Raw genomic sequence first — 27,024 nt, 5'->3', positions numbered from 1 at the left:
GAATGAAAGAGCCTCGTGATGAAGGTGAAAAAGAGTGAAAAAGCTGGCTTAAAACTCAACATGCAAAAAACGAAGATCATGGCTTCCTGTCCCACCACTTTATGACAAATAGATGGTGACAAAATGGATACACTAACAGTATTTTTGGGGGCTCCAAAATCACTGTGGATGGTGACTGCATCCATGAAATTAAATGATGCTTGCCTCTTGGAAGGAAAGCTATGATGAACCCAGATAAGGTATTAAAAAGCAAAGATATCTCTTTGCCAACAAAAGTACATATAGTCAAGGCTATGGTCTTTCCAGTAGTCATGTATGGATGTGACAGTTATACCATAAAGAAGATTGAGCACCGAAGAAGTGATGGGGTGCTGGAGAAGACTCTTGAGAGCCCTTTGGATAGCAAGGAGATCAAATCAGTCAATCCTAAGGGAAATCAACACTAAATGTTCATTGGAAGGACTGATGCTGAAGCCAAAGCTCCAATACTTAGGCCACCTTATTGCAAGATACAACTCACTGATAAAGACACTGATGCTAAGAAACACTGGAGGCCGGATGAGAAGGGGGCGACAGAGGATGAGATAGTTGGATGGCATCATCAACTCAATGGACATGAGTTTGAGCAAACTCTGGGAGACAGTAAATGACAGGGAAGCCTGGCATGCTGCAGTCCATGGGGTTGCAGAGTCTTACATGATTGAGTGACTGAACAATAACAGATTTGTGCAAATTTAAGATGTACCAAACATGGATTAAATACATTTACATGATGCAAAACGATTACCTCTGTAGCATTAACTAAGACATCTATCACATCACATAACTGTCATTATTTAGGTGGTGGGAACAATCAGATCTAGAATCTTAGCAGCTCTGATATTTACCTAACCAAATATTGTCATTAAAATGCTGTGCATTAGCTCAGAATTTATTAGCCTAGTTGCAAGTTTGCATCCTTAAACAATATCTCCCCAATCTCTCAAAATTGCAGGCCTAAGTAATCACTAATCTACTCTTTCTTTTATGAATTGGCTATTTTAGATTCTACATATCATTTAGCAAATTACTTTCAAATTACCATACCCATTCTCACAAATGGTAGAAATTCCTTCTTTTACATAGCTGAATAGTTTTTTTAATTCTTTATATATTATACATCTTTTTTTAATATATTCATCAAATGACAAATGAATAAGTTGTTCCCATATCTTGCTGTGATGTACTTAGTCACTCAGTCATTTCTGACTCTTTGCAAACCCATGGGCTGTAGCAAACCAGGTTTCTATGTCCATGGGGATTCTTGAAACAAGAATATTGGAGTGGGTTACCATACCCTCCTCCAGGCGATTGTCAGAACCCAGGGTTCAAATCCAGATCTCTTGCATTGCAGGTGGATTCTTTACTGTCTGAGCCACCAGGTAAGCCCAAGAATAGTGGGGTGGGTAGTCTGTCCTTACTCCAGTGGATCTTCCTGAACCAGGAGTTGAACTGGGGTCTCCTGCATTGCAAACAAATTCTCTACCAGCTGACATACCAGGAAGCCCATATCTTGGTTATAGTGGTTAATGTTGGAATTACACTAAAGTGTATGTATCTTTTTGATATCCTGTTTTCATTTCCTTTGGATATATAAACAAGAATGAAATCACTGGATCACAAGGTAGTTTTATTTTCAACTTTTTACTAGGTCAAAAGCTAATTCTATATTTTTAAACAAATATTTATATATTATATATGTATATAAAAATTTATATATTTCCATTGGTGGATAATTTGCAATATTGTGATAGTTTTTGCTATACATTGACATGAATCAGTTATGGGTGAACATGAGTCCCCCATCTTGAATGGCCCTTCCCACCTCCTTCCCCAAACCATCCCTCTGGGTTGTCCAACAGCACCGGCTTTGAGTGTGCTGCTTCATGAATTGAACTTGTACTGGTTATATATTTTACATATGGTAATATACATGGCGGCTGCGACGGCACATAAGCATGACTGAGAGGAGCTACCCATGTCCGAGGTCAGGGGCAGTGGCTGAGAGGAGCTACCCCCCGCCTGAGGAAAAGGGTGGCAGCCAGGAGGAGCTATACCACAGCCAAGGTCAGGGGCAGCAGCTGAGAGGAGCAACCCCACATCCAAGGAGCGGTGGCTGCGTGGGCACAGGAGGAACTAGAGGAGCTACTCCACGTTCAAGGTCAGGAGGGGTAGTGGTGAGGAGATATCCCCCATCCAAGGTAAGAAGCAGCAGCTGCACTTTGCTGGAGCAGCCATGAAGACATACCCCACGTCCAAGGTAAGAGAAACCCAAGTAAGACGGAAGGTGTTGCGAGAGGGCATCAGGGGACAGACACACTGAAACCATAATCACAGAAAACTAGTCAATATTATCACACTAGGACCACAGCCTTGTCTAACTCAGTGAAATTAACTCATGCCATGTGGGGCCACCCAAACGGTCACAGTGGAGAAGTCTGACAGAATGTGGTCCACTGGAGAAGGGAATGGCAAATCACTTCAGTATTCCTGCCTTGAGAACACTAAGAACAGTATGAAAAGACAAAATTATAAGATATTGAAAGAGGAATTCCCCAGGTCAGTAGGTGCCCAATTTGCTACTGGAGATCAGTGGAGAAATAACTCCAGAAAGAAGGAAGGGATGGAGCCAAAGCAAAAACAATACCCAGTTGTGGCTGTGACTGGTGACAAAAGTAAGATCTGATGCTGTAAAGAGCAATATTGCATAGGAACCTGGAATGTCAGGTCCATGAATCAAGGCAAATTGGAAGTGGTCAAACAGGAGATGGCAAGACTGAACATCAACATTCAAGGAATCAGCAAACTAAAATGGACTGAATGGGTGAATTTAACTCAGATGACCATTATATCTACTACTGCGGGCAGGAATCCCTTAGAAGAAATGCAGTAACCATCATGGTCAACAAAAGAGTCCAAAATGCAGTATTGGATACAATCTCAAAAACGACAGAATGAATTCTGTCTGTTTCCAGGGAAAACAATTTAATATCACAGTAATCCAAGTCTATGCCCCAAACAGTAATGATGAAGAAGCTGAAGTTGAACGGTTCTACGAAGACCTACAAGACCTTTTAGAACTAACACCCCAAAAGATGTTCTTTTCATTATAGGGGACTGGAATATCCCTATAATGTCCAGGTCAAGAAACACCTGGAGTAACAGACAAATTTGACCTTGGAATATGGAATGAAGCAGGGCAAAGGCTAACAGGATTTTGCCAAGAGAACGCACTGATCATAGCAAACAACTTCTTTCAACAACACTAGAGAAGACTCTACACAAGGACATCACCAGATGGTCAACACCGAAATCAGATTCATTATATTATTTGCAGCCAAAGATGGAGAAGCTTTATACAGTCAGCGAAAACGAGACCAGGAGCTGACTGTGGCTTAGATTATGAACACCTTATTGCCAAATTCAGACTCAAATTGAAGAAAGTAGGGAAAACCACTAGGCCATTCAGATATGACCTAAGTCAAATCCCTTATGATTATACCATGGAAGTGAGAAATAGATATAAGGGACTAGATCTGATAGAGTGCCTGATGAACTATGGACTATGGTTCGGGACATTGTACAGGAGAAAGGGATGAAGACCATCCCCATGGAAAAGAAATGCAAAAAAGCAAAATGGCTGTCTGGGAAAGGTTTACAAATAGCTGTGAAAAGAAGAGAAGCAAAAAGCAAAGGAAAAAAGGAAAGATATAAGCATCTGAATGCAGAGTTCCAGAGAATAGCAAGAAGAGATAAGAAAGAATTCCTCAGTGATCATTGCAAAGAAATAGAGGAAAAGAACAAAATGGGAAAGACTAGAGATATCTTCAAGAAAATTAGAGATACCAAGGGAACATTTTCATGCAAAGATGGGCTCGATAAAGGACAGAAATGGTATGGACCTAACAAAAGTGGAAGATATTAAGAAGAGGTGGCAAGAATACACAGAAGAACTGTATAAAAAAAGATATTCTTGATCTGGATAATCACGATGTTGTGATCACTCATCTAGAGCCAGACATCCTGGAATGTGAAGTCAAGTGGGCCTTAGAAAAAATCACTACAAACAAAGCTAGTGGAGGTGATGGAATTCCAGTTGAGCTATTTCAAATTGTGAAAGATGATGCTGTGAAAGTGTTGCACTCAATATGCCAGCAAATTTGGAAAACTCAGCAGTAACCACAGGACTGGAAAAGTTCAGTTTTCATTCCAATCCCAAAGAAAGGCAATGCCAAAGAATGCTCAAGCTACCACACACTTGCCCTCATCTCACATGCTAGTAAAATAATGCTCAAAATTCTCCAAGCCAGGCTTCAGCAACATGTGAACTGTGAACTTCCAGATGTTCAAGCTGGTTTTAGAAAATGCAGAGAAACCAGAGATCAAATTGCCAACATTCGTTGGATCATTGAAAAAGCAAGAGAGTTCCAGAAAAACATCTATTTCTTCTTTATGGACCATGCCATAGCCTTTGACTGTGTGGATCACAATAAACTGTGGAAAATTCTGAAAAAGATGGGAATACAGACCACCTGACCTGCCTCTTGAGAAGCCTCTATGCAGGTCAGGAATCAACAGTTAGAACTGGACATGGAAAAACAGACTGGTTCCAGATAGGAAAAGGAGTATGTCAAGGCTGTATATTATCACCTTGCTTATTTAACTTATATACAGAGTACATCATGAGAAATGCTGGGCTGGAAAAAACATAAGCTGAAATCAAGATTGCTGGGAGATATATCAGTAACCTCAGATATGCAGATGACACCACCCTTGTGGCAGAAAGTGAAGAGAAATTAAAAAGCCTCTTGATGAGAGTGAAAGTGGAGTGAAAAAGTTGGCTCAAAGCTCAACATTCAGAAAAGGAAGATCATGGAATTTGGTCCCATCACTTCATGGGAAATAGATGGGGAAACAGTGTCAGACTTTATTTTTTTGTGCTCCTAAATCACTGCAGATGGTGACTGCAGCCATGAAATTAAAAGACCCGTACTCCTTGGAAGAAGAGTTATGACCAACCTAGATAGCATATTTAAAAGCAGAGACATTACTTTGCCAACAGAGGTCCATATAGTCAAGGCTATAGTTTTTCCAGTGGTCATGTATGGATGTGAGAGTTGGACTGTGAAGAAAGCTGAGCACCAAAAGTTGATGCTTTTGAACTGTGGTGTTAAAGACGCTTGAGAATCCCTTGGACTGCAAAGAGATCCAACCAGTCCATTCTAAGAGGGATCAGCCCTGAGATTTCTTTGGAAGGAATGATGCTAAAGCTGAAACTCCAGTGTTTTGGCCATCTCATGGGAAGAGTTGGCTTATTGTAAAAGACTTTCATGCTCGAGGAATTAGGGGTAGGAAGAGAAGGGGATGACAAAGGATGAGATTGTTGGATGGCATCACCAAACTCTATGGACATGAGTTTAAGTGAACTCCGTGTGGAGGAGCTAGAAGGCTTTGAGCAGATACTGAAAATGTATTTGCTCAACTCATGATGAAGGTTGGAAGCTGGAAGGAGCATAACAAAGGGTTATGACCATTCACTGAGTGCCTGAGGCTGGGAACCGATAACAAAGGGTTATATGCCTGGCCTTGAGGCATTTGAAGGCTTCCTTCTGACCACCTGTTTCTGGGAGCAAGGACTGTTGATTCATGATAAGACTCCCTTTAGAGTTTCGCCAAAACTATTTTATGTCTTGGGTGGTGGGAACTGTATTTTATGCTTGAATGCTTTGATATTTATCGAGAAAGGCTACATGCAAGTCTGCTTTATGTTCTGTTCCCTGAGACCATAAAACTGCACAGCTGGATAATAAACTTTGTCAGTCCACTAGAGGCTGTCACTGAGTGTTCCTTTCAGAGTGCAGTTCTCTGAGCCTTACAACTGGTGCCCAATGTGGGGCTCAAAGCAGCAGACTGGTTTTGAAGAAGGACCACACTCCTGCAGAAGTGAGGTAAGCAGGATGGAACATCAGACAAGTAAGATTCCTTTTGTCCATCTCATGCATCATTTCTTGAAACAATATGGGGTTAATCTGCTTGAAGAGCAGTTAACTGTTACCAGATGGTGGTTGAATATAATCCATGGTTTCCAGAGGAAGAAACGTTAGATTTACAAACTTAGACCAGAATAAAAAATAATGTTCTAAAAGCTTATAGACAGGGGGTAAAAATTCCCCCACAATAGTGGGTAACTTGGTCTCTTTTAAGGGCCATTATGGAACAACTAGATGGCTCGGGAGGAGATTTAAAGGTTGAAACTGTTCGATCCCTGCATGAATATGAATTAGAAGAGAGGGATCTATCAGAGGTTTTAAATCAGAAAAATGTAATGCTAGGGCAAATTAGGGACAAGCAAGAGTCACAGGTGCTGAAAGCAGTTAAACAATCAACTTTGCCAGAGGTCCCTGATCCGCCTTTACCTTGCTTTTCTGGAGCTCATATTAACAAGCCTGTAACACGAGCCTTTCCACCCACTGCAATGCTGTCCGTTGACGCTACTGCTTCCCCATTTCCTAGCATTCCTCCTCGGGACATGCCTCTTTGTGCGTGGGCTTGTCTGGTCCAATTTAATAATCCTCAACCTGGACATAATCAGTGGCAATCACATGATTTCGGTTTGCTCACGCAATTCAAAAAGGCATGTACATTATACAGACCTACCTCACCCTACTGTATGGAATTTCTTAGGGGCTAAGCGGATCAGTGGCTTCATGCAGAATTTTTTACAGTTGCTAAAATGGTTATGACTCCACAACAACTACTACAATGGCAAATGTGGGTCACAGATGAAGCCAAATTAATCTTGCAAGAACAGCAAAGCAGGGGATACCCTGCTGGACTAAATTTTGAAATTCTCACTGGCATTGGAGCTATGGCTGAAACTGCTGCGCGATTACAATTTGTGCAGCCGCCCATGTTGTACTGGTTAAGGAAGTAGCTATCAGAGCATGGGCTAAAATCGACAGTGCCACCTCTGATGGATCCTTTGTAAAAATATTTCAGGGACCAACTGAAGAATATGCTCATTTTATTAGTAAATTGAAGGAAGCCATTGATCGCAGTCTTAAGGATGCATCTTTGCGATAAATCATTTTGAAACAATTAGCCTTTAATAATGCTAATGAAGATTGTCAGGCTATTATCAGACCCATTAGGGGGCAAGGAGGAGTTATGGAATACTTGAAAGCTTGCAGGAATGTGGGGACGATTCAACATAAAGCTAAAATAGCCACTTTAGAAACCTTAAATTTTTCCCGAAAGTTCAAAGCTAAATGTTTTAATTGCGGCAAGCCAGGACACTTTGGGAAGCAATGTCGCTTGCCTCGGCAAACAGGTTTTTATCCTGACAAAGGAGGGGCCAAGATCATTTTTAACATTTGAGACTTGTAGTTATTTTTCTATTGCTAAGCACAAATATATTATAACATGTGAACCATACAATATATATTACTTAGGAACATGTTTTTCATTGCCATTAAGTATCTTCTGTGCCAGTAAGTATTCTTCTAACATGATTTTTATTGGCTGGAGAGTCTGCCTTTGTACAAATGTATACTATATTTTGGTAATTCCATGTTCTTGGATATTTAGATTGTATCCATTTTTTTGGTATTAAAAATGAAGCTGTGATGAATATCCTTGAAAAAAAAAAAAAACTAAGCCCACTGGGCTCTACCCAAGGTGCAAAAAGGCGAATCATTGGCTGCATGAATGCCATTCTAAATTAGATAAACAAGACAATGCCTTACCCATCCAGAAACCTTCAGGAAACTAGGACAGAGGCTCTCCTCTAGCCCCATTAAACAAGGAGGACAACCAAATATTACTGAATTAACAGCAGCTACCAAACATAGCACATGTGTAGACATCCCTGCTCCCCAAGATATGGAATTATTAATGGTAAATAATCCTGTAAAAATCTTAACTGGATATTTTGGCCCTACACCAAAAAATACTGTAGGCCTCCTGTTGGGACAAAGCAGCAGCACCATACACAGGATAATTGTACATACTGGGATCATTGATGAAGATTACACGGGTGAAATTGCAGTAATGTTACATGTGACTCACAACTTGTATTTACAAAAGGGTGACAGATTTGCTCAGCTATTGTTATTACCCTGTGTGCCCCCACTTAATAGAAAGGAACATACCAAAACAGGTGGCTTTGGGAGTTCTAACGTTACTGCAGCCCTTTCAACTGTTATAAAAGAAATTAATAGGCCCATGTTAAAATCAAAAATCAGAGGAAGAACTTTTGAAGGAATGTTAGACACTGGGGCGAATATCTCCATCATAAGAACAGAGGAATGGCCTTCAAACTGGCCTGCAGTTTTAGCCTCACACCAGTTGGTGGGAATAAAAACTGCAGATATAGCCCAAACTTATGTTAGTTCATCTTACTTACAAGCCCTGCTATGGTTCCTAAGGACTGGGCTATTATGATTATTGACTTAAAAGATTGTTTTTTCACTATACCATTACATCCAGATGACAGGCAATGCTTTGCCTTCTCAATACCTTCTATTAATAATCAATCTCCCATTCAACGGTATCAATGGAAGTTCCTACCCCAAGGTATGATGAAGTCCCCCATGGTCTGTCAATTCGTTGTTGATAAAATTTTGCAACCCATCAGACAGCAATTTCCTGAGGCACATCTCATTCATTACATGGACAACATTTTATTGACTTCTCCCTCAGAGTCTCAATTAAGTTTATTAGGTAATAAGGTCATAACTAATTTAACTAATCATGGGCTACTAATAACAGAAGATAAATTACAACACCACTCCCCTTTTAAATATCTTGGGTATCTTATGGACCACTCTACCGTAAAGCCACAGAAAGTTTCTATCAGACAGGGTAATTTACAAACACTTAATGATTTCCAGAAACTTCTTGAGGATAGTAATTGGCTACGACCTACATTGGGGATTCCCACATATGCTTTACAAAGTTTATTCAAATTATTAGAAGGTTCCTCTGATTTGAATAGTACCCTACAACTTACCCCTGAGGCTAAGAAAGAATTACAATTGGTAGAACAGAGAATTCAACAAGCATTTGTTTACCATATTAATTACAATTCTCCTTTTCAGATATAGCCTTTGCCGATTATTCAGGGGAATTATTGGCCAACCCACCTAAAGGAAAATTATGGAATTTCTTGCAAAATACTTCCTTTATCATCAATAATATTGTTTCTGAACACCCTCTCACGAATGCACCTAACTATTTCATAGATGGAAATAAGGCAGGATGGGCAGCCATAATAGGTCATAACCTGCAAAATAAAATTAAAAGTCCCTATCAATCCATTCAAAAAACATAATTATTTGCATTATATTGTTTACTTATTCGAATAAAAACCCCATTTAATATTTTAACTGATTCTCACTACGTGGCACATTTTTTCCCATCCTTTGTAACGGCTCGTATTATATCCAATGAAAATGATCTTATACATTTGTTCTTATTGATTCAGCAAGAAATAAGAGCTAAACTCCATCCCTTCTTCATTACTCACAGTCATGCTCATTCCCATTTACCAGGGCCTCTCAGTTTAGGCAATGATTTGGCTGATTGCCTCATTGCCCCTATATTGTCTTCCCCCGAACAGAAACATCAGCTCTTCCATACTAATGCTAATAGACTACACGTTCAGTATAAGATACCATGATAAACAGCTAAAAAAATTGTTCGGGACTGTGCCACATGTGCCCCTTTCATTTGACCACTAGTCCCCAAGGGACTAATCCTAGAGGCTTACAAGCAAATGAATTATGGCAAGTTGGTTTTACACATTACAAACTGTCCCCTTTTAAATTGTTATTTGTAGTCATAGGTACCTTTTCTGGCTTCATTTGGGCAATTCCTTCCACCACCAAGACTACTAAAGCTACCATCACAGCCCTTTTACAATATTTTTCAATGATGGGGATCCCTGCTTCCATCAAAACGGACAATGGTCCTGCTATTAAAGCCAATGCTTTTCATGATTTCATGCACAAATGGGGCATTTAACATCTTACAGGCATCCCATACAACTCTCAGGGCCAAGCCATCTTTGAACGGGCCCACCGTACAATCAAGCTCGTTCTTAATAAACAAAACAGGGGGAAAAATCTAAGGGACACCTATGGACCTAAAGCCATCTTGCCCATAGCCCTTCTAACAATCAATTATTTTAATTTGCCTCTACACAGGAAACACAAGCAGAGTGACATTTTTCTGATTCACCCTCGTGTATGCCTGAACAAACTGCTGTTTGGGTTAAATGCCTTAATCAATGGCAGCCAGGAACACTTAAGTTCCTAGGCAAGGGATATTGTCTTGTCATTTTAGATGATGGAACCGAACAGTGGGTCCCACTCAGAAGAGTCAGAAGATGGGCAAGCCTTGCTCCATACCCCCCGACTGGTAACAGCACTAAAACGGAAATTGCAACAGATGACATTGAAAGATGGCAAGAAAATGAAACATCCCCGACGTAATGTGCCTTTTCTGACCTGGGCGCAAATGAAAAATCTGCCAAGACGAGCTGAGAATATTCTATTGATGACCAACAGTGAGGTAACACTGGAAAAAACTGTTGCTGGCCATGATGGCTGTTTTAACCTGTGCTTCTGGGGTAAGTGGTAATTACACCTATTGAGCTTATATCTCCAACCCGCCTCTTTTACAAGTGGTGGATTGGACAGAATCATCTCCTGTGGTTTTCACAACTGATAGCTTACATTTTCCTGCCCCCTGGTAGGATCTAGGACCATGAATAAAAGAAGGAGGAAAGAGAGTTGACTTAACACTTACGTATCCAGTGCTCCCCATCTGTTTTGGCACCCTCCCTTTGTGTCTCCATCTATATCCACAATGGTGGGCTTACTCTTTCTCAAATGGCTCTATCCGTCTTGAAATGTTTGCTACCATGACCTTTGTTCTTAAATGGACAGAGACTACCTACCATGGACAAATAGCCAACTTCACTCACTATCTATTTAGGCCTTCTGAGCCCCCTTGTGACAACGTATCTTGGAAGAAAAAAATCGTCTGTGCTGGGGATGGACGGTCCACCTGTAGAGGAAGGTTTAAAAAAAAGTCTCTGTTCATGCCAACATGACTTTTGTAGATTGGAGGCCTCAAGGACTCTTTGTGAATTGCTCAGAGTCACAGGAGAATAACAACACATGCTAATGGTATAATGTTTCAGCACCACATTTTAACAGAACACAAACAGAACTCTGGCATCAATGTGATGAACTTTTGAATTGGTACAATGGAGGTCTTTCACCACTCAGACCCTGGATAATCAGTCACATCCTAGGGCTTGAACACTGGCATCTTTTTTTTTTTTCTTTTTAAAGTACATTTATCACCTATCCTGACAAACAAAACATTCTCAATAGTTAGACTAAATTAAATTTATAAATATAATAAATCTGTTAAACATTCTAATACTGTATTGCTTGCAAACTGTAAAATCCTCTTATACCTTTCAGCAATAGATTACAAATCTTAAGTCAATTATCCAATTACACATTTCAAGTTGGAATTGGAAGGCTAATCTCTCAGCCATTCTCCTACACCCAATTATTTTGAACACTATATATACTGTGAATACCAAATATACACAGATTGTTGTTCCTAAGTTTAATGCAAATGTGTTAATACTGGGTATTTGGTCTCTTGCTTTTCTATATTTAATTTTAAGTCTTCCCAAGGCTAAAATACATGAACACACTACAACTAAGGGAACAGTTACAGCATCTCAAAATTAGTTGATGCTCCCATCCAAACCAAGTTGCATTGGTTTCTTGCCAGATATTTTTTTGGCTAAGGGCAGGATATGATTTCCAGGGTTATTTTTCTAGCACTAAAAATAGATGCACTTGCCTTTTTTAAATTAGTCACTTATTCTAAATGGGGACAGTAATCCAAATCTTTCCAAGGCAATAGTTTTGCTGAATCCATCTTCTCTGTGTTAATTACATCATTATCTAATTCTTTGAATTTGCAACCCACTCCATCCCTTAAGCTGCTTTACCTCTTTACATGGATTCAACTAGTCTTTCTACTACTTGATTGAACCAAGCATTATTTTCAAATTTTTGTCTTTGTCTATTATCTGCCCAGTCTCTAAGCCTTTTTTTTATTATTTATTTCTTATTTTACTTTACAATACCATATTGGTTCTGCCATACATTGACATGAATCCACCACGGGTGTACATGTGATCCCAAACATGAAACCCCCTCCCACCTCCCTCCCCATAACATCTCTCTGGGTCATCACCGTGCATCAGCCCTAAGCATGCTGTATCCTGCGTCACACATAGACTGGCGATTCAATTCTTACATGATAGTATACATGTTACAATGCCATTCTCCCAAATCATCCCACCCTCTCCCTCTCCCTCTGAGTCCAAAAGTCCATTATACACATCTGTGTCTTTTTTGCTGTCTTGCATACAGGGTTGTCATTGCCATCTTTCTAAATTCCATATATATGTGTTAGTATACTGTATTGGTGTTTTTCTTTCTGGCTTACTTCACTCTGTATAATCGGCTTCAGTTTCATCCATCTCATTAGAACTGATTCAAATGTATTCTTTTTAATGGCTGAGTAATACTCCATTGTGTATATGTACCACAGCTTTCTTATCCATTCATCTGCTGATGGATATCTAGGTTGTTTCCATGTCCTGGCTATTATAAACAGTGCTGCGATGAACATTGGGAACATGTGTCTCTTTCAATCCTGGTTTCCTCGGTGTGTATGCCCAGCAGTGGGATTGCTGGGTCATAAGGTAGTTCCTGCAATTTTTTAAGGAATCTCCACACTGTTCTCCATAGTGGCTGTACTAGTTTGCATTCCCACCAACAGTGTAGGAGGGTCCCCTTTTCTCCACACCCTCTCCAGCATTTATTGCTTGCAGATTTTTGGATCGCAGACATTCTGACTGGTGTGAAGTGGTACCTCATTGTGATTTTGATTTGCATTTCTCTAATAATGAGTGACATTGAGCATCTTTTCATGTGTTTGTTAGCCATCTGTATGTCTTCTTTGGAGAAATGTCTATTTAGTTCTTTGGCCCATTTGTTGATTGGGTCGTTTATTTTTCTGGAATTGAGCTGCATAAGTTGCTTGTATATTTTTGAGATTAGTTGTTTGTCAGTTGCTTCATTTGCTATTATTTTCTCCCATTCTGAAGGTTGTCTTTTCACCTTGCTTATATTTTCCTTTGTTGTGCAGAAGCTTTTAATTTTAATTAGATGCCATTTGTTTATTTTTGCTTTTATTTCCAGTATTCTGGGGGGTGGATCATAGAGGATCCTGCTGTGATTTATGTCGGAGAGTGTTTTGCCTATATTCTCCTCTAGGAGTTTTATAGTTTCTGGTCTTACATTTAGATCTTTAATCCATTTTGAGTTTATTTTTGTGTGCGGTGTTAGAAAGTGTTCTAGTTTCATTCTTTTACAAGTGGTTGACCAGTTTTCCCAGCACCACTTGTTAAAGAGATTGTCTTTACTTCATTGTATATTCTTGCCTCCTTTTTCAATGAACACTGGCATCTTTGGAAAATTCCCGCTTGCTTGTCCTGGTTTAGCATCTCATATGCTTATGCACATGTTTCCACCCCACAAAATTATACTATTGTGTATAATTATACTGGTTATGTTTGTGCTTGTGTAAATGCACCCTATCTTTTTGCTATTGGACAATTTAGGAGTAATGGCTCAATTCTGTCCTGCACTGAGTGTCGGTTTTATACTTGTTTAAATCATAGTTTGCCAATTAATGTTACTAAAGACAGTGTTTTCTGGGATTTGTGTGTTCCAGTTAAGATTTCTGAACCCTGGTCAGATTCTATGTTGTTGTCTTTTGTTCTGAAAGAATCCCTAAAAAGAAGCAAATGCTTTATTGGCTGGATTATAGCTGCCATAGTGGGTATTATTTCAGTTGTAACCGTTGGTACAGTCTCTGGAATGACATTGTATAATTCTATTCAAAATCATGATTTCATTATTGCTTAGAAAAAAGATCCTCATGATCTCTGGGCCTGGCAAGCTCAGATAGATCAACAAATACAAACACACTTAGATTACCTACAAGCCCTCCTTATGTATGTGGGGGATGATCTGCATGCTTTACAGGTACAATTGAAGTTGCAGTGTCACTGGAATTTCACTACTTTTTGTTTGACCAATATGCCATACAATGCCACTGAATAACCTTGGGAACAAATAAAGTTACATCTTTTAGTTTCGAAATCAAACACTAGTCTAGATATAGAGAAACTGAAGCAACAAATCATGTCTACCTTCAGCAGCATTCCTCCTGTGTTATATAACACTGACTTCTATAATACACTATCCGCTAGCACTTCCTTTCTAAATCCAAAAAATGAGTACCCCATATGATGGCTTCTTATTCACTGATCTTTTTATTGTTTGTTATTGTTCTTATAGGATTCTGAACATTATGTGCTTGATCCACTGCCGCCCAAAAAGCAGGAATAAAAATGGCTGCAGCAGTCCTTGCTCTTAAGGAAAAAGACCATAAAACTGCGCAGCTGGATAATAAACTTTACCAGTCCACTAGAGGCTATCCCTGAATGTTCCTTTCAGAGTGCAGTTCTCCAAGCCTTACACTCTGGAAGATGGTGATAGACAGAGAGGCCTGGCGTGCTGCGATTTATGGGGTTGCAAAGAGTCAGACATGGTTGAGCGACTGAACTGAACTGAATATACATGTTTCAGTGCTTCTCTTTGATATCATCCCACCCTTGCCTTCTCCCACAGAGTCCAAATGTCTGTTCTTTATATATGTGTCTCTTTTACTGCCTTGCATGTAGGATCATTGTTAAAATATTTCTAAATTCCATATATATGCATTAATACACAGTATTTGTCTTTCTTTTTTTTTAATTTTAGTTTTTTTATTTTTTAAATTTTAAAATCTTTAATTCTTACATGCATTCCCAAACATGAACCCCCCTCCCACCTCCCCTCCCCATAACATCTTTCTGGGTCATCCCCATGCACCAGCCCCAAGCATGCTGTATCCTGCGTCGGACATAGACTGGCGATTCAATTCACATGATAGTATACACGTTAGAATGTCATTCTCCCAAATCATCCCACCCTCTCCCTCTCCCTCTGAGTCCAAAAGTCCGTTATACACATCTGTGTCTCTTTCCCTGTCTTGCATACAGGGTCGTCATTGCTATCTTCCTAAATTCCATATATATGTGTTAGTATACTGTATTGGTATTTTTCTTTCTGGCTTACTTCACTCTGTATAATCGGCTCCAGTTTCATCCATCTCATCAGAACTGATTCAAATGAATTCTTTTTAACTGCTGAGTAATACTCCATTGTGTATATGTACCACAGCTTTCTTATCCATTCATCTGCTGATGGACATCTAGGTTGTTTCCATGTCCTGGCTATTATAAACAGTGCTGCGATGAACATTGGGGTACATGTGTCTCTTTCAATTCTGGTTTCCTCGGTGTGTATGCCCAGAAGTGGGATTGCTGGGTCATAAGGTAGTTCTATTTGCAATTTTTTAAGGAATCTCCACACTGTCCTCCATAGTGGCTGTACTAGTTTGCATTCCCACCAACAGTGTAGGAGGGTTCCCTTTTCTCCACACCCTCTCCAGCATTTATTGCTTGCAGATTTTTGGATTGCAGCCATTCTGACTGGTGTGAAGTGGTACCTCATTGTGGTTTTGATTTGCATTTCTCTAATAATGAGTGATGTTGAGCATCTTTTCATGTGTTTGTTAGCCATCCGTATGTCTTCTTTGGAGAAATGTCTATTTAGTTCTTTGGCCCATTTTTTGATTGGGTCGTTTATTTTTCTGGAATTGAGCTGCAGAAGAAGAATGGAACTGGAGGAATCAACTTGCCTGACTTCAGGCTCTACTACAAAGCCACAGTCATCAAGACAGTATGGTACTGGCACAAAGACAGACATATAGATCAATGGAACAATATAGAAAGCCCAGAGATAAATCCACACACATATGGACACCTTATCTTTGACAAAGGAGGCAAGAATATACAATGGAGTAAAGACAATCTCTTTAACAAGTGGTGCTGGGAAAACTGGTCAACCACTTGTAAAAGAATGAAACTAGATCACTTTCTAACACCGCACACAAAAATAAACTCAAAATGGATTAAAGATCTAAATGTAAGATCAGAAACTATAAAACTCCTAGAGGAGAACATAGGCAAAACACTCTCAGACATAAATCACAGCAGGATCCTCTATGATCCACCTCCCAGAATTCTGGAAATAAAAGCAAAAATAAACAAATGGGATCTAATTAAAATTAAAAGCTTCTGCACAACAAAGGAAAATATAAGCAAGGTGAAAAGACAGCCTTCTGAATGGGAGAAAATAATAGCAAATGAAGCAACTGACAAACAACTAATCTCAAAAGTATTTGTCTTTCTCTTTCTGATATACCTCACTCTGTATAATAGGCTCTAGTTTCATCCACATCATTAGAACAGATTCAAATGCATTCTTTTTTATAGCTGAGTAACATTTAACTGTGTATATGTACCATATACTTTTTCCACCTTATATGTACAAGAACTACTTTATGTATTCATAAGCTGATGGACATCTATATTGCTTCCACTTCCTAGCTATTGTAAACAGTGCTGTAATGAACATTGGGGTACTTGTGTCTCTTTCAATTCTCGTTTCCTCAGGTGTATGCCCAGTAGTGGGATTGCTGGCATATATGGCAATTCTAGTCCAAGTTTTAAGGAATATTCACACTGTTTTCCATAGTGGCTGTACCAGTTTGCATTCCCACCAACAGTGTAAGAGGTTTCTATTTTCTCCACAGCCTCTGCAGCATTTATTGTTTTTAGGCTTTTTGATGATGACTATTCTAACTGGTATGAGATGATATCTCATTGTAGTTTTGATTTGCATTTCTCTTACAATGAGTGAAGTCAAACATCTTTTCATTTATTTATGAACCCTCTGTATGTCTTCTTCGGAGAAATGTCTGTTTTTTTTTCTTTTTTTTTTTATTGGGCCACTTTTTGATTGAGTTATTTTTCTCATATTGAGCTGCATGTAGGGTTTCTATATTGTGGAGGTTAATTCTTTGTCTGTAGCTTCATTTGCTGTTATTTTCTCCTATTCTGAGGGCTGCCTTTTCACCTTGCTTATAGTTTCTTTCGTTGTGCAAAAGCTGTTAAGTTTAATTAGGTCCCCTTTGCTGTTTTTTTTGTTTTTATTTCCCTCAGTCTGGGAGGTGGCCATTGAGGATGTTTCTGGGATTTGTGTCAGAGAGTGGTCAGCCTATGTTTTCCTCTCAGAGTTTTATACTTTCTGGCCTTTCATTTAGCTTTTTAATCCATTTTGAGTTTATTTTTTGGTATGGTGCTATAAAGTGTTCTGGTTTCATTCTTTTACACACAGTTGACCAGTTTTCCCAGCACAACTTGTTAAAGAGACTGTCTTTGCCCCATTGTATATTTTTGTCTCCTTTATCAAAGATAAATTGTCCACAGGTGTGTGGATTTATCTATGGACTTTCCATTTTGTTCCATTGATCTAGATTTCTGTCTCTGTGACCATACCATACTGTCTTGATGACTGTAGCTTTGTAGTATAGTCTGAGGGGAATAAGATTGATTCCTATAGCTTCATTCTTCTTTCTCAAGGTTGCTTTGGCAATTCGAGTTCTATTGTGTTTCCATACAAATTATTAAATTATTTCTTCTCATTCTGTGACAAATAGTTTGATAGGGGTTGCAATGAATCTATAGATGTCTTTGGGTAGTATACTCATTTTCACTATATTGACCTTTCCATTTCAAGAATATGCTATATTTTTCCATCTATTTGTGTCATCTTTTATTTCTTTCATCAGTATTTTATAGTTTTCAGTATACTGGTCTTTTGTTTCTTTAGGTTAATTTATTCCTAACTATTTTATCCTTTTTGTTGCCATGGTGAATGTGATTGATTCCTAAATTTTTCTTTCTGATTTTTCATTGTTGGTGTATAGGAATGCAAGGGATGTCTGTATATTAATTTTATATCCTGAAACTTTACTATATTCATTGATTAGCTCTAGTAGTTTTCAGGTGGCATCTTTAGGGTTGTCTCTGGAATCATATCATCTGCAAACAATGATAGATTCATTTATTCATTTCCCATCTGAATTTTATTTATTTTTCTTCTCTGATTGCTATTGCTAGGACTTCCAAAACTATGTTAAATAGTAGTGGTGCAAGAGGGCACCCTTGTCTTGTTTTTGATTTTAAAGGAAATGCTTTCATTTTTTTCCCATTGAGGGTAATGTTTGTTGTGGATTTGCCATTTTTGGCTTTCATTATGTTGTGGTATGTTCCTTCTATGCCTATACCCTGGAGAGCTTTTATCATAAATGGGTATTGAATTTTGTCAAAGGCATTCCCTGCATCTATTGAAATAATCATATGGATTTTATCTTTCAATTTGTTAATATGATGTATCACACTGATTTGCAAACATTGAAAAATCCTTGCATCCCTGGAATAAAACCCACTTGATCATGATGTATGATCTTTTTAAGGTGTTGTATGATGTTTGCCAGAATTTTGTTGAGCATTTTGGTATTTATGTTCCTCAGTGATACTTGACTGTAGTTTTCTTTCTTTTTTTTTCCTTTTTTTTTTTTGTGGCATTTTGTCTGGTTTTTGGTATCAGGCTGATGGTGGTCTTGTAGAATGAGCTTGGGAATTTTCATTCCTCTGTAATTTTCTAAAATAAATTGAGTAAGATAGCTGTTAGCTCTTCTCTAAATTTTTGGTAGAATTTGTTTGTGAAGCCATCTGTTCGTGGGCTTTTGTTTGCTGGAAGTTTTCTTATTACAGATTTGAGTTTCATGCTTGTGCTGCTCTGTTTATATTGTCTGTTTTTTTCCTGGTTCAGTTTTGGAAGGTTATACTTTTCTAAGAATTTGTCCATTTCTTCCAAGATGTCCATTTTTTTTTGGCATAGAGTTACTCATAATACTTTCTTATGGTCGTTTTTATTTCTGGATTGTCTGTTGTAATTTTTTTTTTCTTTTCATTTTCATGAGTCTTGTTACCAATTTATCTGTTTTGCTTATCTTCTCAAAGATCAAGCTTTTAGTTTTGCAGATCTTTGCTATGGTCTCCATTTACTTTTTCATTTATTTCTGCTCTGCTTGTTATCATTTTTTCCTTGTACTGTTCGTTGTTGCTGTTGTTGTTGTTTTCTTTTTTCTAATTGCTTTAGGTGAAAGATATTTGTTTATTTGATTTTTCTCTTTGTTTCTTGAGGTAGCCTTGTATTGCTTTGTGCATCCCTCTTCACACGGATTTTACTGAATCACATAGGTTTCAGGTTGTGATGTTTTAATTATCATTTCTTTCTATGCATATTTTAATTTCTTTTTTTTATTTTTTCAGTGATTTGTCAGTGTTTCAGAAGCATATCATTTAGCCTCCATGTGTTTTACTTTTTTTTTTCCTGTAGTTGATATCTAATCTTACAGCATTGTGATCAGAAAAGATGTTTGAAATGATTTCAAATTTTTTTTTTTTTAATTTACCATGGCTAAATTTGTGGCCCAGGGTATGATCTATCATGGAGAATATTCCATGTGCACTTAAGAAAAATGTGAAGTCCATCGTTTTAGGGTGAAATACCCTGTAGATAGCAATCAGGTCTAACTGGTACAATACGCCATTTAAAACTTTTGCTTCCTTGTTAATTTTCTGTTTGGATTATCTATCTATTGGTGTGTTTTGCCTTGGGTTTGTCCGGCATGGGACTGTCTGGGCTTCTTGAACTTGGGTGGCTATTTCCTTCGCCATGTTAGGGATTTATTTTTTACTACTATATCTTCAAGTATTTTGTCATTCCCTTTCCTTTTGTCTTCTTCTTATGAGATGTCTATAATTCGCGTGTTGGACCATTTAGCATTGTCACAGAGGTCTCTGAGGCTGTCCTCATTTCTTTTTATTGTTTCTTTTTCTTTTCTTTTTTTCAACTCTGCTTAATTTATTTCCAAGATTCTATTGCCTATCTCACTTAACTTTTCTTCTGCCTCAGTTACTCTCCTGTTGGTTCCCTCCAGAGAGTTTTTAATCTCAGTTTTTGCATTGTTTATTACTGATGCTTTATTTTTCTAGATCTTTCTTAAACATTTCTGCATCTTTTTAATCCATGTCTCTAGTCTATTTTTTCTGTAATTCCATTCTGTTTTCAAGATTTTGGATCATTTTTATATTAAAGATATAAGGATGGTCTTTATATCTTTAAAATAAAATAGTAATAAAATATATTTTGCATTATATTAATATAATATAAAATATATACTACTTTATATTAAATAATGATATTCACTATTGTGAATTCCGTTTCAGGTAGATTCCCTATCTCTTCCTCTTTTGTTTGGTTTCATGTGTTTTTATCATATTTCTTCACCTTCTTGATATTTCTCTGTCTTTCATTTTGTTTGATTTGGGGCTTTTTCAGTCCCCATTCTGCAGACTGAAGGGTCATATTTCCTCTTTATTGTGGAGTCTGCTCCCTCCAGGTAAGGTTTAACCAGTGGTTGCCAAGATTCCCTGGTTGGGGAAACATGTATCTGTGTTCTGTTGGATGGAGCTGGTTCTCGTGTCTCTGGAGGGCGATGCAGTGTCCAGTAGTGAGTCTTGGGGTTTCATATGGTTTTGGGTAGGCGGTGATTTAATGCTCAATGTTGTATTCCTGTTTTGCTGAAGATTAGCTTGTACTTCAGCTGTTGGCCCTTGGATAGAGCTTGGTCTCAGTGCAGATGTGAAGGCTTCTGGGTGGATTTTATCTATTAATGTTTCCTGGGGTCAGGACTTCTTTGAAGATCAACATTTCTGGAATTGAGTCTCCTGTTTCTGGATTCAGTCCCCTTCTTACAGTAGCCTCAAGACTTCTATAGTCCACACAGTGCAGAAGACAATACCTGAAGGTTAAAGGTGAAACAACTCTCCACAGCCAGGAACATGTAAAGCAATGAACAGGGTTACATAGAGTGTATAAGAGGGAGATAGAGGTGATTCAGTTCAGTTCAGTTCAGTTGCTCAGTCGTGTCCGACTCTTTGTGACCCAATGGATTGCAGCACACCAGGCCTCCCGGTCCATCACCATCTCCTGGAGTTCACTCAGACTCACGTCCATCAAGTCAGTGATTACTTCCAGCCATCTCACCCTTTGTCGTCCCCTTCTCCTTCTGTCCCCAATCCCTCTGAGAATCAGAGTCTTTTCCAATGATTCAGCTCTTCGCATGAAGTGGCCAAAGTACTGGAGTTTCAGCTTTACCATCATTCCTTCCAAAGAAATCCCAGGGCTGATCTCTTTCAGAATGGATTGGTTGGAATTCCTTGCAGTCCAAGGGAATCTCAAGAGTCTTCTCCAACACCACAGTTCAGAAGCATCAATTCTTTGGCGCTCAGCCTTCTTCACAGTCCAACTCTCACATGCATACATGACTACTGGAAAAACCATAGCCTTGACTAGAGGGACCTTAGTTGGCAAAGTAATGTCTCTGCTTTTGAATATGCTATCTAGGTTGGTCATAACTTTTCTTCCAAGGAGTAAGCGTCTTTTAATTTCATGGCTGCAGTCACCATCTGCAGTGATTTTGGAGCCCCCCCAAAATAAAGTCTGACACTGTTTCCACTGTTTTTCCATCTATTTCCCACGGAGTGATGGGACCGGATGCCATGATCTTTGTTCTCTGAATGTCGAGCTTTAAGCCAACTTTTTCAGTCTCCAATTTCACTCTCATCAAGAGGCTTTTGAATTCCTCTTCACTTTCTGTCATAAGGGTGTTGTCATCTGCATATATGAAGTTATTGATATTTCTCCTGGCAAAATTGATTCCAGCCTGTGTTTCTTCCAGTCCAGCATTTCTCATGATGTAATCTGCATATAAGTTAAATAAGCAGGTTGACAATGTACAGCCTTGACCTTCTCCTTTTCCTATTTGGAACCAGTCTCTTGTTCCATGTCCATTTCTAACTGTTGCTTCCTGACCTGCATACAGATTTCTCAAGAGACAGGTCAGGTGTTGTGGTATTCCCATCTCTTTCAGAATTTTCCACAGTTTATTGTGATCCACAGAGTCAAAGGCTTTGGCATAGTCAATAAAGCAGAAATAGATGTTTTTCTGGAACTCTCTTGCTTTTTGCATGATCCAGCGGTTGTTGGCACTTTGATCTCTGGTTCCTCTGCCTTTTCTAAAACCAGCTTGAACATCAGGGAGTTCACGTTCACATATTGCTGAAGCCTGGCTTGGAGAATTTTGAGCATTACTTGACTAGCATTTGAGATGTGTGCAATTGTGTGGTAGTTTGAGCATTATTTGGCATTGCCTTTCTTTGGGATTGGAATGAAAACTGTCCTTTCCCAGTCCTGTGGCCACTCCTGAGTTTTCCAAATTTGCTGGCATATTGAGTGCAGCACTTTCACAGCATCATTTTCAGGATTTGAAAGAGCTCAATTGGATTTCCATCACCTCCACTAGCTTTGTTCATAGTGATGCTTTTTGAGGCCCACTTGACTTCACATTCCAGGATATCTGTCTCTAGATGAGTGATCACACCTTCGTGATTATCTTGGTTGTGAAGATCTTTTTGTACAGTTCTTCTGTGTATTCTTGCCACCTCTTCTTAATATCTTCTGCTTCTGTTTGGGCCCTACAATTTCTGTCCTTTATCTTTCCCATTCCATTGTTTTCTTCGATGTCTTTGCATTGATTGCTGAAGAAGGCTTTCTTATCTCTCCTTGCTATTCTTTGAAACTCTGTATTCAAATGGACATGTCTTTCCTTTTCCTCCTTTGCTTTTTGCTTCCCTTCTTTCACGTCTATTTATAAGGCCTCTTCAGACAATCATTTTGCCTTTTTGCATTTCTTTTTTTGAGGATGGTCTTGATCCCTGCCTCTTGTACAATGTCATGAACTTTCGTCAAAGTTCTTTAGGCATTCTGTCTGTCAGAGCTATACCCTTGAATCAATTTCTAACTTCTACTGTATAATTGTAAGGGATTTGATTTAATTCACACGTGAATGGTCTAGTGGTTTTCCCTACTTTCTTCATTTTAAGTCTGAATTTGGCAATAAGGAGTTCATGATCTGTGCCATAGTCAGCTCCTGGTCTTGTCTTTGCTGACTGTATACAGCTTGTCCTTCTTTGGATTCAAAGAATATAATCAATCTGATTTCAGCACTGACCATCTGGTGATGTCCATGTATAGAGTCTTCTCTTGTATTATTGGAAGAGGGTGGTTGCTTTAACCAGTGCATTATCTAGGAAAACTCTACTAGCCTTTGCCCTGCTTCATTCTGTACTTCAAGGCAAAATTTACCTGTTACTCCAAGTGTTTCTTGACTTCCTACTTTCGCATTCCAGTCCCCTATAATGAAAATGATATATTTTTTTGGTGTTAGTTCCTGAAGATCTTGTAAGCCTTCATAGAATCATTCAACTTCAGCATCTTCAGTATTACTGGTTGGGACATAGACTTGGATTACCATGATATTGAATGGTTTGCCTTGTAAACAAACAAATCTTTCTGTCATTTTTGAGATAGCATCCAAGTTCTGCATTTCAGACTCTTTTCTTGACTGTGATGACTACTCCATTTCTTCTAAGGAATTCTTGCCCACAATAATAGATATAATGGTCATCTGAGATAAATTCACCCATTCAAGTCCATTTTGGTTCACTGATTCCTAAAATGTTGATGTTCACTCTTTCCATTTCCTGTTTGACCACTTCCAGTTTGCCTTGATTCATGGGCCTAACATTCCAGGTTCCTATGCAATATTGCTCTTTATAGCATTGGACTTTGCTTCTATCACCAGTCACATACACAAGTGGGTGTTGTTATGTCTTGGCTCTCTCTCCTTATTCTTTCTGGAGTTATTTCTCCACTGATCTCCAGTAGCATATTGGTCTCCTACCGACCTGGGTAGTTCATCTTTCAGTGTCCTATCTTTCTGCCTTTTCATGTTGTTCAGGTGGTTCCCAAGGCAAGAATACTGAAGTGGTTTGCAAGTCCCTTCTCCAGTGGACCACATTTTTTCAGAAGTCTCCATCATGACCATTTATTTAAAACACTATTTTTTCCCCTTTGAATATTTTGATACCTTGTCAGGTATATGCATGTGTTTATTTCTGGTATTTCAATTCTGTTCCATTATCTTCTTTTATTTCAGTTCCACATTCCATTGATTACTATATATTTGTAACACAGTTTTAAATCATGGAAGAATGGTGCCCACCGATTTGTTCTCATTTCTAAGGATTCCTTTGAATTTTAAAAATCCTTTGTGATTCCATAAATATTTAAAATATTTTTTTATTTCTATACAAAAAAAAGCAATTGAATATTATTTAGAATCACTTTGAATTTATGAGTTCAGTCCAGTTCAATCGCTCAATCATGTCTGATTTTTTTCCACCCCACGAACTGTAGCATGTCAGGCCTCCCTGTCCATCAAAAACTCCTGGATCTTTCTGAAACTCATGTCCATCGCGTCAGTGATGCCATCCTACCATCTCACCCTTTGCCGTCCTCTTCTCCTCCAGCCTTCAATCTTTCCCAGCATAAAGGTCTTTTCTAATGGTCACACTTTGCATCAGTTGGCCAACAGTTTTGGAGTTTAAGCTTTATCATCAGTCCTTCCAATGAACGTTTAGGATTGGTTTCCTTCAGGATTGACTAGTTTGATCTCCTTACAGTCCAAGGGACTCTGAAGAGTTGTCTCCAACACCACAGTTTAAAGGTATCAATTTTTTGGCTCTTAGAGCTTTTTTGTTTTGTTTTGTTTTTAATTGTCCAGCTCTCATATCCATACTTTGTAGGAGATTTCTGGAGATTACGAGTGAAATGACATAAAACATACAAGACATACAAAAGACAGACAGGACACCCCTCTGGCCAGAGGAACAACTGGGCAAACTAATTGCCGTTTATTATTATAAAGCTGTCAGGCATAATTCCAGACTGTAAGAATAAGCCTTTTCAGTACAGTGCAGGTGCATACATGTTATCGTATAGCAAAGGGGAGTGAAATCTCTGTCTACTGAAGAGTCTGCCCAAAGCCCTCTTCTCCTTCTTATCTCAAGAAGGGAATGCTCCCTCGTTTGCAAGGGACCATTAAACTCAAGGCTGTGTCCAGACTCTTTGGCAGAACTCCTCGTATGCAAGGACGCTCAGCCTGAGCAGAGAGACCCGATTGCAGGCACATCTCTGCTACCCTATTAACCCTTCATACTTGACTACTGGAAAAATTATAGCTTTGACTAGGTGGATCTTTGTCAGCAACGTAATGTCTCTGCTTTTTACTATGCTGCCTAGGTTTGTCATATCTTTTCAGCCACGATCTGCAGTGATTTTGGTGACCCAGAAAATAAAGTCTGTCAGGGAGCATTTAACAGGAAGATTCCTGCATGCTGTTTTCTATTTCTCAAGGATTATCTGTTCCCTATCAGTTCCTATTCCAAGAATGAGTAAAGCTGCATGCAGGTCTCAGGACTGAGGCCATGGGATGAGACATGCAATGACTCTTTTCAGCGTCAGTGACCTTGTATGTATTAGACTATCCGCATTGTGGCTATTGATAAAATTTCATCCTGTGTAATGGCTGAGTAATCATCTTACTGAAGATATATAAGCCTGCATTTCTGCTAATAAAGCACCTTTGCTCCATCAGAGCTTGGATCCCTTTGTCTTTCTTTCTCTCTCTCCTCAGCTGATTCTCTGGAGTGCAGAGACCCGTCTTGCTCACTCTCCTACTTGGGCTTCTAAGACTCTCTAGAGAAGACACCCTGTGCCTTCACCCCCTAGAGAGGGCACCCAGTGCCTTCGTGAGAGATGCAAGTCCTATGTCAAGGATTTTATTTGTTTTCTGCGTAAACCAGGGAGTATCAGCCTCTTTCTCTTTCACTTTTCTTATCATCACTTCCTGGTCCACTAAAGGACTGCAACAAATTTTGTCACTGTTTCCACTGTTTCCCCATCTATTTACCATGAAGTAATTGGACTGGATGCCATGATTTTACCTTTTCCAACGCTTTTTCTGGCCTTAATTAACATAGAGAATGTACTAATATTAATCTTTCAATCCATGAATCTAGGATAGCTTTCACATTATTTGTGTCTTCTACAATGACTTCCATCAATGTCTTATACTTCATGCACAGCTTTTATTAAATCTACTTGGTTACATTTAGTCCTAAGTATTTTATTATTTTGATGCTATTATAAGCAGAGTTGTTTACTATTTTAGATAAATTTTTGTTGTGTATAGAAATGCTGTTAATTTTTGCATACTAATTTTGCCTCTTCCAGCTTTACTGATCTGTCACCTAGTTCCAATGGACTTGTTGATGGTGTCTTAAGGATTTTCTACATGTTAGATCATATCATTCAGAAACAGACCATTTTAACTCACATCACTAATTTGGAGATATCTTTAATTACTTTTAATCCCAAACAACTCTGTCAAGTATTTCTAATATTTTATAAACAGGAGTAGTGAGAGAAGTCACTCCCATTCCTCATATTAGAGAAACAGATTTCAATTTTTCATTAGTGACTATGGTGTTAGCTGAGGGCTTATTATATATGACATTTGTTATGTTCATTTATGTTTTTCCAACAAAAAAAAAACAGCTTAGAGTTATCATTTAGAAAGAATATTGCCTTTGTCAAATGCTTTCTCTGCATCTATGGAAATTATAGAGATAAATAAATTTTAAATTTCATTATCTTAAAGTGATGTATCATGTTTATTGATTGATATATTTTGAGTCATACTTGCATTCCTGGGATAAGTTTCCTTTGATTATAGTATATAACCATTTTATGTACAGTTGAATTGTATTAGCTATAATTTTAATTGAGAAAAGTTATGTCTATTTTCATCAGGAATACTGTTCTATAGGTT

This window comes from Ovis aries, chromosome X (genome assembly GCF_016772045.2).
Source record: "Ovis aries strain OAR_USU_Benz2616 breed Rambouillet chromosome X, ARS-UI_Ramb_v3.0, whole genome shotgun sequence".
NCBI classification, from domain to species: domain Eukaryota; kingdom Metazoa; phylum Chordata; class Mammalia; order Artiodactyla; family Bovidae; genus Ovis; species Ovis aries.
The sequence above is the reverse complement of the archived record's forward strand: the minus strand, read 5'-3'. Positions refer to the sequence as shown.